The sequence below is a fragment of the Corvus moneduloides genome, chromosome 5 (genome assembly GCF_009650955.1).
Source record: "Corvus moneduloides isolate bCorMon1 chromosome 5, bCorMon1.pri, whole genome shotgun sequence".
Taxonomy (NCBI): Eukaryota; Metazoa; Chordata; class Aves; order Passeriformes; family Corvidae; genus Corvus; species Corvus moneduloides.
In genome coordinates, this window is record NC_045480.1 from 36,443,802 (window position 1) to 36,457,760 (window position 13,959).

A 13,959-nucleotide genomic window follows, 5' to 3' on the forward strand; every position below is an offset into this window, starting at 1 on the left:
GCAGAACCTTGTGTCCAGGGAGTGGCTAAGTTTCTTACTCTGCAAGGAAGGATTTCCTGAACCATCTTTTCTATGTGAAATTTAGTAAAACTAGCTCTGCAAAAAACAACCGTACCATCCTTCCTTATTTGCATTTACTCAAGTATAGAAAAGTAATAATAAGTGGTCAGAATCCATTTTACAAAGTATTATTTTAAAAAAAACCCATATTATTTTTAATGCAAGACAGACATTCATTTCAAGATTAAAAAGAATTATCTGCATACAGCTAACAGAAAAATACAGAGTTTTTATAATTGATTGTAAGACAGATTCTGTGACAATGACATTAAAGAATTGTTAGAGGATTTATCTATGGTTTTTAGTAATAGCTTCAGGTAAAACCAGGTTTTCCAATTGCAGAGCTGTTGAAATATTTTTTTTATTTTAATTTGAAAATTGCCCTTTTGGTCTTTATTAATAATTAACTACTCTGTGACTAATTTTCTTCATGTAATATATACACTATATTTTCTTACTCTCTGGGTAGAAAAAGGTACAAAGGATACAGAAAATGATGATCAAAAGAAAAGCAGGAATTAGAAATTACAGGAATTTGTCTTCAGCTCTAAACTTCTATGCTGGAGAGAAATATGGTTTCTGCAGAGAAAAGGACAGGGGACACATTGAAATGAAGTACTCGGGCATCGGTTCCTATATATGCTGGAAGTGATCCAAGTTGTTCCAGAGCCATTCAGGGCCTTATACGTGACTTTCAAAATATGGCTAGTTTAACTCAGTTTAACCTGTCTTTTATCATATTTCCTGCATATATGTATATATGAGAAAAGAGAGAATTAAAATGAAATGTATTTTTTATACATTTACTAAAAAATAATCCAAGAATATTTCATCTAGCATTGGGAAGACATATATATTATTCTTTACAGCTGAATAACCTATTTGGTATTTAGAATTTTGTATAGAGGAAGTTCTGCTATATGAGCAGTAAAATTGAAAAGGAACATGTCTGATGACAGAGCACAGGAGTATGCAATATGTTGACTCTATATAATTCCCCCTTACGAAATTTATTAAACATGTTTTTCATAAATAAAATTTAAACTACACTTCCTAAAAGAATGTAATGAGCTGGTGTTTCCCATCAAAAACTAAGTGGGTAAGTGATTAATTATCAACAGATGACATGAGAAAATTTCATCAGTAGCTTAGAGTTGGTATTAGAGGGTTGTTCATATATACTAATGTAAATTTTATATATTATCTTACCAAATCTCTCTGTAAATTGATAAAAATTCTGAAGTTTTATGTAGTTAAAAAGCATAATTAAATTTATATAGCAATTCTGAAATAAGCTGACAGTATAACTAGCTCTGAAGTCTACAAGCTTCCTTCTTTTTCCATGACCTCATGGTATATCAGACAGTGGATTACTCACAAGATTAAAGCTCTGCGATAGGAATGATTCAGAAAAAAGTACCTGATAAAGAGTTGCTTATTTTTACCCGATACATGTATAACTATTTACCCTCAACTCAAGCCTTTTGACATGTTTTCTTAAAAGATAGGCTCCTATACAGATGTTGAAATTGTTCACTGTCATGGTAACATGTTTTATGTAGAGATATTTTAGGAGGCCTGCTGTTATAGTCTTTTCTCTGTGTGTTAGTTAGTTCACATAGGCCTTTTCATGTAAGTATAGCTTAGTCATCTCTAAAGTGGCTATATGACTTGAAACCCAGAGGTGCAGTTTCAAGTTGAATCACTGAATGTGGTGATGCAGTATGTAATACAGACCAATAACTGTTGTACTCACTGTCAAGGCATGCCAAACAAAAGAGGAGGAAAGGTGTTGTTTTGAAAGTATTCACTTGCCAGGCAAGAGTGGTGCACTTCCCAGAAGTGTTCAGGTTTGATCTCAACAGCCACTGAAACCGATGGCAGATTTTATGAACTCCAAATGAATTCCCTCTAAAATGAGAGGAGTAAAACCATCAGTGTTATCAGTGCTGCAATGTCAGACAACTTGGTGCTTGCCAGACAATGGTGGTAACTGCAACTTATGGAGCACAATCACAGTGTTGCTTCCTGGCAGACCTGAGATTTATGGTCTTCAAGTTATGTCTCTAACAGACTTCCTTTGATAAGGTATTAAAATGTGTACTTCTAACAAGGCACTATCACAAAATCATGTCCCATGGGGTAAATATAGAACTTTCACGGCTTCTTGCTCAGCTTTGAAATAGAGATCAAAATCAATGATATAGGAAATTACATTGGTATACCAGCTTTGATGTTCACATTTCATTCCTGTCACAGGGAGCAGGGCCACCTTGGAGTCAATGAACATTTCTTTCTTGTGTCTGCAGGACTGTGCAGCCTGAACCATCCTTCTGATTCTGTTCGTCTAGTCCCCTGTAGACCATTCATTTATAAATCACAGTTTCTGTAGGAACTGATATGTTAAATATTTTAACATTTATTTTGAGGATATATCCAGTGATCAGTGTCATAGAAAGAGCCCTAACCTTCTCCCCCTCCCCTCCATTTTAGAGGGAATGGTTCACTTACTATCCTGCTTAGTCATGAGGTACAGAAACACGATAAATCAATGAGCCAGAGCTTGTTTTACAGCCATCTTTAATGTATATAGACATTAAATCCCATTTGTCTGTTGTATTGGTCTACACATTTGCTCATATGATGTGTAGGCTGTTGTTATGCAATTAATTTGTTCTGACTATCTTGCGTGGGAATACTACTGTTTGCATTTAATGAATTTATAAAGACAGCTAATAAAAATTTACAAGAATCTCTCACATCTTTAAAAATTACCACCTTTTGCAGTAATATAAATTCTTGTCCAGAGTTTTTTCAGAATGTTTTGTTCTCTAGTCATAGAATCCTAGAGTGATTTGGGTTGGAAAGGACCTTAAAGATCATGTAGTTCCAACCTCTCCAGTCTCAACCGTTCCTGGGCAGGGACAACTTGCACTAAGCCAGGTTGCTCAGAGCTCCAAACAGCCTGGCCTCGAACACCTCAGGGGATGGGACAGCCATAACTTCTTTGGGCAACCTGTTCCAGTGCCTCTTCACCCTCACAGTAAAGAATTTCTTCCTAATATCTAATCTAAACCTACTCTACAATGGTTTGAAACCACTCCCTTGTCCTGTCACTACATGCCCTTGTAGAAATTGTCTCTCTATCTTTCTTGTAGGCTCCCTTCAGGTACTGGAAGGCCTCAGTTCAGTCATTCTGAAGCCTTTTCTTGTTGAAATATCCCAATTCTCTCAGCCTTTCCTTGTAGGAGAAATGCTCCACCCCTTTGATCATCTTGGTGGCCTTGCTCAAACAGATCAATGTCCTTCCTGTGCCTACTGTAATATCATTTTTTCTTTTCATACTAAAGAATGTGTGGGAAGTAGGTTCCATATTATGCTCTTTTTTCTCTAAACTATAATTTTTTAATATTTTATTCTTTCAGATTACATCTAGCCCGATAAATATAAACAGAGTATTAACAAACAAATATTACAGAAACTTGTATATTGGAATTAAGGTTATTTGCCTGCTTTCTAAATAATTCAAAATGGTTACTTCAAGATTTGTAGTGGATAATTAATGCACAACAAGAAATCTGAAAATATGTGACAGTTTAACCTTGGTCTTGAATAGAGTAAAGCTTCTTCTGCAGGTCTTGCTGGAGTGCCAGATTGACGTTCTCACAGCAGTAAACAGACAAATAGTTATAGGTGCATGACTTCAGAAATCCAGCAAATATTTTTTCGACTGCAATATAGCAAAGGTTTGAAGGAGTTTACGAGTGGAGACAAATATTTTTTTTCTGATTAGCTGAGCCGCAAACAGCATCCATATCATGTCATTTTGAGTCTAAAATTCTATTTAGCAAGCCTAACTAAAGCACAGGTCTTCAGAGACAGCAATATTGTTGAGATATAGTAGTCTGTAAAAATATTAAGGGTTGGTGCTCTTCAAAAAGTTATTGAGAAACAGTGCACTACAGTGTTTTCAAGAATCAAATTGCAAATATAAAATATGCATAACAGCACCGCGTCAGGGATATAATTCTAGATCACTAGACTTTCAGAATGCCATAATATATCTTACCTGTCTGTCCCTCTATTGCATTCATTTTATTCAGGTTATAGCTTAGACACAGACTGAGTCTCAAGTCTCTCAACTTATGGTCTGTAAAATGAGGATTTAAGCATTCTTTATTTAAGCATTCTCTCTCTGTGTTTGCTAATTACATTTATTTTTCTTGTTTATGCATGTTGCATCTGACTTAACCAGGCTCTATTTTCTCATAGGTACCTATATGCTGCATCAATGAGAAAGGAAAACTGTCTCAGCTTCCAAAGGAATGGCTCTATTTTCTTATTTAATGAAAATGACATCATTAAAGCTAATTGAGTAACTATGAATGATGATGCTCAAATCTTTGTTGCAGATACAGGAAAGATGACAGCTATATAATCAACATAGTCTAAGTATTTGCTACTGTGATGATACCCCATGCCATGTGTAAGCTTTTAGTTCAAAACCTTAGCCAACAACTGTGTTTTCATGTCCAGGAGTATTTGCAAATTTGAATAAAAGTTGTTGAACATTTTTTGATGACTTCCTTCCTTCCTTCCCTCCCTCCTCAATTTTATTGAAAGAGCACTCTATTTACATACACTGAAAATGTATATAAGTTTTCCAATATGAATTTTTTAAAAGAAGAAAGAAATCTACATTCAATATAAAGACATCTCAAAAAAAATCAAAAAGAAAATGAAACATTGTTTGGAGGAACAACAACTTCTGTTCACCTCAAACAGTTTCTGTGGATTTTTAATTTGTTTATTTATTTTGTTTGTTTGTTTTGAGAAGTTCATAGAAGCAATTCTCTTCATTTTGAGTCAGTTTTCTACATGACCAGTGAAATGAACAGTAAGATTTTTGCATAGCACCTTTCAATGCCAGTTGTCAACCTGCCAGTACAGTACTAATGCTGTTTAAACAAAGCTGGTTCTGTTTCATTGCCGGCAGCTGAGCCAGTGAGTTGTAATGATGGGAACTGGAATCGGCTCTTCCCTGGAAAATGAAGCAGTGACTCTGAACAGGAACTTGGCTAACTACATAAATGTGCCATATTTGCATCATGAATGTTTAATGTGTAGCATGTCAGATAAAAATTCCTTTCTATGAATCATAAATAAAAAAATATATGGCAAATTTAAATGAGGTCAGCAAGAAACTGTTTTTTCCTGTATAATAAATGGTAAGGAGTGTGAATACATAATTAAAGGCAGCTTACAGTACCAAGATTTTTAGAAAAGCGGCCAGACTGGTATAACTGCCAGTGGTAAACCCATTTTATTTAATTTAATAAGCTTTTAGTTGTTGGATCAAGCCCAGTCTTACAGAATATTGGACTTTGCCAAACACATTTCTTATTCATAAAATAAAGGCAGAAACTCTGGGGCCTCCTTCCCATTTACAGTTTTCTAATCAGATGGTGAGCAAGACAGCAGAAGTGATCCATAAACTAACTGCAAAATATTTTAAGTGCTGAATCAGGGGAATTAAAACTCCATTAAGTCATATAAAAAACTATAGCAGTAATTTAGAAAAACATAAGCAAAAGAGCAATTCCTCTTATGGTGGGAACAGCTAAACATCACACTTTTTACGATTTCTTCCTCTTTGAGCTTTAGATTTGGTATTTCATTCAGCTACAACCAGGTGGTAAATATTTACTTCTGGCAGCGCTTATTTGGGTTAAATGACTTAATAACTGACTACAGCTAATTGAAACCAGCTTGGGATCACCCAACACACTCTAAACTAATCGAACTTAGATTGCAAAAGTCTGTAACACTCTGCTGTCTGATATACAGGCCAATTGCAGAGGAAGTCAAGCAAGATTAACATATGGGTCAGAGATTGCTGTAGGGAAGAAGGGTCTCAGATGCTTGTATATTGTAAAGTGAGCAGAGAATTCTCCTGGTAGATAGATTTCACTGCGTACTCAGGAGAGCTTTCTAATCTTCAAGCTGGTGTGAATGATAAGAGCTGTGAAGGATGGTTCTGCAACTGCCAGTTTTAACATGAGGGATGAGTTGGTCCTTACAACATATTAAGGAAAATACGTAGCCTTCCATTTCCTTACAGACTTCACAAAGTGGTGTGTGCTGGAAGATAAATCTTACTTGACGTTCACATGAAAACTGTTTTATACTCTTCATTATCTTGTCCATTTTTAGAATAGATCTTAAGGAAAATTCCTTCCCTGAAAGGGTGGCAAAGCATTGGAACAGTGTGTTCCCAACAGTGGTGAAGTCACCAAACCTGGAGGTAAAAGATCTGCAGACATGGTGCTTAGGTACATGGTTTAGTGGTGGACTTGGCAGTGTTAGACTCGTGGCTGGACTAGATGACCTCCAGAGGTCCCTTAAAACCCCAGCCCTTCTGTGATTCTGTGAGAGTGCAGTAACATCTTCTCTTGTAATGGAAAACCAAACCTTCACATTCAACATACAGTTAGTCCATGGATGTATAACTTTACATGCTTTGTTTATTTTCCATTCTCTGTTTCTTTCCCCATGATTGCTAAGATTTTGTTTTCTAGCTCTTTTGATGCTGAAGAAGTGAAGCATCTTTTGTAGCCTCTTCTGTTGTAATATCAAATGGTTTGTCTAATTTATAACTTATTTGAATTTTGATCACAATGAAAAAATGGTTTTGCAGCATTGCATGTTCTAGAGTTTTTTTTCCCCTTTCCTTTACTATTTTGCCTTTAACCCAGAAAACTAATATACAGCATGTTCACTGAATTATCCAGATATATCATCAGTTCCTGCAATCTCAGAAGGAATGACTTCTACCAAGTCACTCAACTTCACATTTAGCTGTGGGTATAAGGAGAAGGACCAAAGTTCTTGGGGTCTCAACTAGCACTATATCTGGATAAAACAGAGTACTTTTGTTCAAAGTAAAACTTTATTATCTTTTTTTTCTCTTTCTCTTTCAAAGCATACAATCAAGAATAATTCCAACACCTTTCTAAGCATGATCTCTATCACTTTTTGGTAGACTGTTTAACTTTCAATACTAAGGAATAATGGCTTTTTATAAATCTAGATTTATAAAAATGTAGATATTTTAGATTTTAAAAAGGAATTATAAACTGTCTTTTCTTCAGAATAGCTTTACCCTATAATGATACCATTTAGAGTAGCTTTACCCATTTTAATAATTTTTTCCTTTTTTTTTTTTTTAATAGGGGAAGTTTTATATATTTGTGGTTTGGGCAAGACTCAAGAATTCATGTCTGCTTGGATTGTTTTTATTGACATGTACAATGGTGCTCAGATATCAAAAGAAGTGATATAAAATAAACTATTGATAGATGTTCTTGAAAAAACGTGAAATTTACGGAGGGACTTTTGGGAATCTCTCCTAAATAAGTTGGTGTCTTACATGGAAATCTCATGATAATAATGTATTTGGCCGCCAGCAGTATCTATTCCTTGGTCTCACTTCTTTAGTAAGTGTGATCTTCAGGTTGGGTAGCCAAATTTTTTTCCACTGAATCCCACTCCTTCCACACTCCCCATAAAAGAGAAAGGGAAAACCAATCCTTTTGCTCTGTTTGCAGTTAGATCCCCAGCCTGATTCCTAGCACAGCCAGGAAAACCTCTGTTCCAACATGAGCCAGAACAGCAGCTTACGGAAGGGAGCTGGGGCAGATAGATCACTATGGTTTCTTCATCTGCTGTATTCTCCCTTTAATTGTTATTTAATGCCTGAATGTTTAAATCTTCAATTATTTTGAGACCAATTCAAAACAACAGGAAGAATATATCTGGTTTTGCTTCTTATCCCGCATATTTGCTTACTTGTACAATTATTACATTTAGGCAATTCATTTTCTTCAATAACATTTCATCAGTTTGTATTTATTTTTTCATATAGAGTCAATAGAAATGGCATTAACATAAAGGGAGTTGTCTCCCATCTCTAAAAGATATGTGTTTGTTTGTTTTATCTTGATATTAAAGTATCAAAAGCTGTAGAAATAAAGTTCGCCTTTGGTAGACATAGAAACAATTATTTCTTGGTGCATTTTATTTTTCATTATTGTTCTTGACCCTTTTGCAGACATTAATTATAATTCTAAGAGCAATATCAAAAAGAAAGAAATTGCTTTTCTAAAATAATACAGTTATTCTCAGTGTGTGAGTTAGTTCCAGTAAATAAAATTACAGGCTATTTGCATGCTGTTGCAAATTAAGGGAAGCTATAATTTCTTTATCTGCTCCTACAATTGATAGGCTTTTCAGTAAGGTCTGCAACCAAGTACTTCAATAGCTATCTCTGAAATATTCTTTGCAACTTCTAATAGTGACTTAGGAGCATATCTCTTTCTATAACTTTGATTGCTATAAATGTACATGTTCTCATAATCTTAATACTACTAAACACTTAATTTGGTGGCATCTCCTTGTAGTTAATTCCTCAAGACAGTACAATTTTGCAAAAATAGGAATTATTAATCCTACTGATATGTTTACATACGTTGTATTCAGAATACCCTAAAGCAGCTCAGTTAGGTCATTGATATTTAATAAATTTATATTTAATTCACTTTCCTTCTCCCACTTAATACATTTTCAGCCATCAGGCAGCCTAAATCTAACAGCCCTTGATTTTTTTTTCCTAGTAACTCCAGTAGTATGCCTGGATTGACACCTCCAGAATGCAGTGTCATATAACAGAAAAATTAGCTGCTCTGCAGTTCCAGGTACTCCTAGGTTTGTTTTGAAATAGAATTTTGTAGGTTTGTAGGTGGGGTGTAATACACTGTATGATTAAATGAAATGTATGTGCTGAAGGTATGCCAGGTGTTTGCTATAAAGTTTTGAAATTTCTTGGTTTTTTGCAAGAACATCCTTTGTGACGCATCTATTGCCAAAAAGCAGTAGAAACTTGCCCTTGTTTAAACAAATCACACTAATATTATGTGAGTACTTTTATTCCTATATTAGTAAATGGGCAAAGCCTTGAAAACATTGAGTACTGTTTCCTCAGCAACCAACACTGCAAATCCTGTTGCTAGGAAACCATTTTTATTTGTTTTCCTTCAACATGACTGAATCATTTTATGTCTGGTTTCAAAGACAGCTGGGAAGATGAGAGAGGAAGGAAATGCATTTCAGGATTCTTACCTCCTCTCCTCATTTCTTTCCGATATGAGGAGAGCGGTGAGTTACTACGATGGGATGGGATTCAGGGGAATATGTGATTAAATGACCCAGGAGCAGTGGGATCTCTGTGTGGCTACACTGTGTGAAGCAGGGTGGGTATCTGAGTAGCCTTCCTCGCTCCCTCCTGGTTTCCTCTCTCAGCATCTCTTGTACCCTCTCCTGTGGCCTGCTCCTTTCCCTGGGAATAACCCAGGTATAGCTAGTAGCCCCTTTCTATCCATTTCTTGGGGCTCTCTGGGTCTTTCTTTTTCCTTTCATCCTGCTCTGTCTCTTCAGCCCAGTTTCCCACAGTGGGGCCGGAGGGGTGCCAGCCATGTGGCAGTATGGCCCTTGCAGGAGGTGGGATTGCCAGGAGCAAGGTCTGGCCTGGCCCTCAGGCGAGCTCCAGCAGCCTGATGAACGGGAGTGTGGGCTACACCAGCTCATGGTTTAGGGCAGAGGGGAAAGCAGGGAAAGATCGGTCCCTATGGGGCAGCTATGGGGTAATGGAGGTGGGAAAAAGCCCTGGCTCACTCACTTGTTCAGGTACCTTCTCCCCACTGAACTCCCATGGCTTCAGTTCTTCTTCAGGTCATGGGTTTCCTTTCCTCGCTTCTGGCTTTCTCCTCTCCTGCGTTTCCCTCTCTGTCTTGCCACATCCTGCATCTCTTCTGATGTGCTCCAGCCTGGGTTGGACCTTGAACCAGAGATGGTGAAGGGCATCTCTGTAAGTATATGGGAAGCTGGGTACCATTTGGCACCTGAACTGGAAAGAAAAGTTTCTTACTTCCTCTTAATTATTTCATGGAACTTGACTCCAGTAGCTGTTCTTGTCCAATAAGGAAAAGCTGCAGTATGAGGCTGCAGGGGAATAAAATGTTTGGCACACCAACCCCCACACACCTCCTGCTGCCCACAAATACTTCATACAGAAATGGCTGCTCTCCGCATTCTCTCCTGTCAGAACAGATGGGCTTTGGGTGGATGGTGAAGCTTCATGGAAGCAAAGGCCTTTGATTTTCTTCTTCCCACCTATCCAGAAAAGAGACTCTTTATTTCTGTTTTTATCTGGGCAATCCCTTGAACTTAAAGACTCCCTGGTGGTAGCTGCAGATCAGTTCAGGGGGTTCTCTTCCGTCTGTGCCAAAATGAAATAGTGCATTGAGATGTAGCAGAACTGAGGGATACTTTTGTTCACTTCATGCACTGGATAGGCAAAATTTTCAATTTACCATCTTATTCATAGTCTGCCACAGTTTTGGCCAGTGCTAAATACTAGTGGTTAACTCGAGTCGTGGAGTTTTTGTTGCCTGTTTTCAACAGGCTCTGGGTATGATCCTGAATAAGATGGTATCTGATGAGAGGAGTTACTGCTGCTTGTGTAACCTACATAGATTTTGAAAAAAGCAGGGCTGTAAATCAATCATTCTCAGGGATAAACTAGTTAATCAAAGGCTTTTCTCTTAGCAATGGTATGTGTTTTATAATGCACTTCCAGAGTAACTGTGTGCCACTGAGATCTTTTCCTAGGTAGCCATGTATCAGTCTTATTAATATCAGCCTTCCTAAGTGGGCACCCCAGGACAGAATCTGACTTTAATTCTGTTACTTGCAGTTGTACTGTTTACTATTGCAGTTTATAAAACAGGTTCCTTTGCACTGTGTTGCTATGGGTTTTTCCTTGTATTTACTGAGAAGATATAGGTGATTTATTTGTCTGGTGTCTCAGCAAATTCTTTCCTGCTCTGTTTAGTTTTTTTGAGGAGAGTTGACTCTGATCTCTTTCAAATTATGAGGAATGGTCTTCTTGGTCTCCAAAGCATTAAAGATCTTCCTGCTTGTTTATATATAGGAGTTAAGTGAAGTAGGTTCTCTCTTAGCTCTTTTTAAAGAGACTTTGTTTAGATCAGCTCAGGAGGCTCTCTTCTGTCTGTGCCAAATTGAAATAGTGCATTGAGATGTAGTGGAACTGAGGAATATTTTGGTTCACTTCATGCAATGGATAGGCAAAATTTTCAATTTATCTTATTCGTAACCTGCTACAATTCTAAAATGACTTACTGAAAATTTAGAAACAGTTGATAAGACAGAGTTCTGTAAAAGGTGGAAAATTTAATAGTTATTGGTGTATGCATTGAGCAATTACTTATCTGCTGATTCTTGTTGATAAGACACCAGTGTGTCTTATCCAAAAACAGGAGGAATAGGGAGAAAGGAGAGCCCACTAAGGAAAACCAAGAAACTTTAAATACAAAGTCTAAGCAGAATTTCTCTCATTTCCGTTAAAAATCTTTCCCAAATGGAAAACCCTAGAAATGAAAATAACTGTCTCAGAACATCTGTGGACAAATTTTTCATGTGGCTACTATTAATATTTTCTCTAAGTTGTTCTGTAAGACTGAAGAAGTACATCCTGACACCTGTAACATCAGTGTCTCTGTCACAGCCTTCTGGAAAAATACTATTTCTATAACATAAATCATGGGAAGTTTTCAGAGAAAGATGGAACACAGAACAAAAATGTAGGACATAGCTGGAGGTGAACTTTATCATGAAGTAGCAGTAAAAGGAAAATTGTGTTTATCTGGTATGTTTGCATATAAACTTGCAAATACTCTGCATAACTAAGATACACTTTTAACTACACTTTTTCATTAATACTTCCAGAAAATGAAATCTTGTTCTTCACAAATTCTTATTCTGGACAGTTGTTTCTTTTGTTTGACTTCTTATATACGTCACCTCACTTTTCTGATATTAGAGACTGAATGGCAAGCTTATTTTTTCCTTCAGATATGCGAAAAATTTTCAAAGGATATAGATGTAAAGATTAAGGATTTATAAAGCTGTATTCTATCTAAAGAAACTCTAGTCCTATAAACTAGCAAGTTGTTTGTATTCTGTCAAGTAGACAGTAGAGCAACAGTACTGTCCTCTGCCTTGGATTTCTGTGAAGGTGAGAAAATGACAAGGTAATTGCTTATCATGGCACTTTGGATTCTTTTAAACCAAGCAGCCATCCTGAGTGCACATAAAGTGATGGTGGCAGCAGCTTTTGATCACAAAATGTCAAGGGACAAGTTTTGGCCAAGGTTTTCGAACTAATTGGGTCAAGCTGGAAGCAGCAGGAGAATACAGGCTCTGGCTTCATGTAGGTTGAGGTGTTTAAGACTTCACTGAATCTGGCACAGAATAACATTACAGAAACGGGTATCAAGCAAGCTTTAAAAAGCTTAGTAGTGCTCTTATATTCTCAGATGTATTATCTAATAAATATATTTCAGCTTGCCAGTAGAATGCCTTGCATACTTGTGTGCTGCAGATTAATTATAATAAAATATGTAGTATTGAGAGTCCATTTTGTGTTTCCTTTTTTTTCCAGAGAAATTCCTTAATGATTGAAGTTGTCTCTGCTTATTTCCCAAGAAGGAGGGAACAAATGGTCTGTGATATATTAGCTTGTGAAATCAATTCAGTATGAAAAGTTTTTCCTTGGGTTATATTTAAATATTCTGAAAATGCTAGGTGTCTCACAGACTAACTAAAAGTGATGAAAACATTTTTTTTTTTTTTAAATCAAGATTCCTTCCTAAAGAAGACAGATTTTCAGCTGTAAGAAAATCTAGCGACTTTTCAATAGTCTGTGAATTAGTGTCAGCTACTTACTTTGGGGACAGGATTCCAAAACTAAAAACAAGCAAAAAAGAAGGAGTAAAAACATGTTGGTAGTTTCTAAATAAATCTTTTGATATCTTCCATGTTTTGAAATTATTTTTCAGTTTAGAATTTTTTATTTTTAAAATTATTTTAAGAGGGTCAAAATTCAATAGCTATATTCTCTAAAATCCAGAAAATTTTCAACTTCAGAAAATTACTGTTGAAGTTAAAAGAGAACTCTGAGTTCTATAGTCTGCACTAACATATTTATCTTAGACTTTTACTGTTTCTCTGTATTTTACTTTTTTTCCTTGTCAGTCATTTTAATTTCAGCATGAAATAATCCTTAATTTTCTGTTCCAAGCTAAATCTGTCAAATTCAGAAAAAACTACAGCCCTCTGCTTTTCTTTCCTGTTGGTAGTCAAAAAGTAGAGTTACAGCCTCATACTTTTAAATAGGCAGTCTATTGAAAGCAATGCTCTGCAAATTTTTGAGGAAATTGCTGTAAGATCTGTAGTAAAAGTGAAACAAAAACTCTGAAATTCAGTTATAAAGTCACATTGTAAACTACATAATAAATAACACTATAAGAAGTGTAGGGGACAGTTTTGTTGGAGAACTGTTTCCAGAATCTGTGTTTTGCCAGTGGAGTTCAAAATGGTACTCTGAATTATTGTAGTTTTGAAAGAATACTTAAATTTTTGTTTCATAGTTCACCAGAACTGTTAACAGAAGTGTTAATTGATATTCCAAGTGTTGTAAAAGGAAGAAAATAAAATTTTAATATTATTTCATAATCTTTACTGCCTTTCCTGCCTCTGGAATTTTGAATGATATTTGGAGAAATAGAAAGGTAATGATGAAATGTTTTTGAAAGACGCAGAGTTAGATCAGTACCCCAATACCTGCTGAAATCCTATAATAGTAAGCATGACAACCAAGTTGGTTTAAAATGACAACAAAAAGAAATACTTGAAAGTGTCTTTTAATTGTTCTGTTGAAATGTTAATTCTACCTCAAGAATACCAGATCTTTTGGGCATCTTG

At 36.0% G+C, this 13,959-nt stretch overlaps 1 long non-coding RNA gene across 1 annotated transcript in view; it reads left to right on the forward strand.

Annotated features, from left to right (window-relative positions):
* LOC116444766 overlaps nucleotides 1-4,689 on the forward strand; it is a 32,990-nt gene extending 28,301 nt beyond the window's left edge. Inside the window, exon 4 of the long non-coding RNA XR_004240477.1 lies at nucleotides 4,333-4,689. This is a non-coding gene — a long non-coding RNA (uncharacterized LOC116444766). The remainder of the gene's footprint in view (nucleotides 1-4,332) is intronic.
* The last annotated feature ends 9,270 nt before the right edge of the window (nucleotides 4,690-13,959 follow it).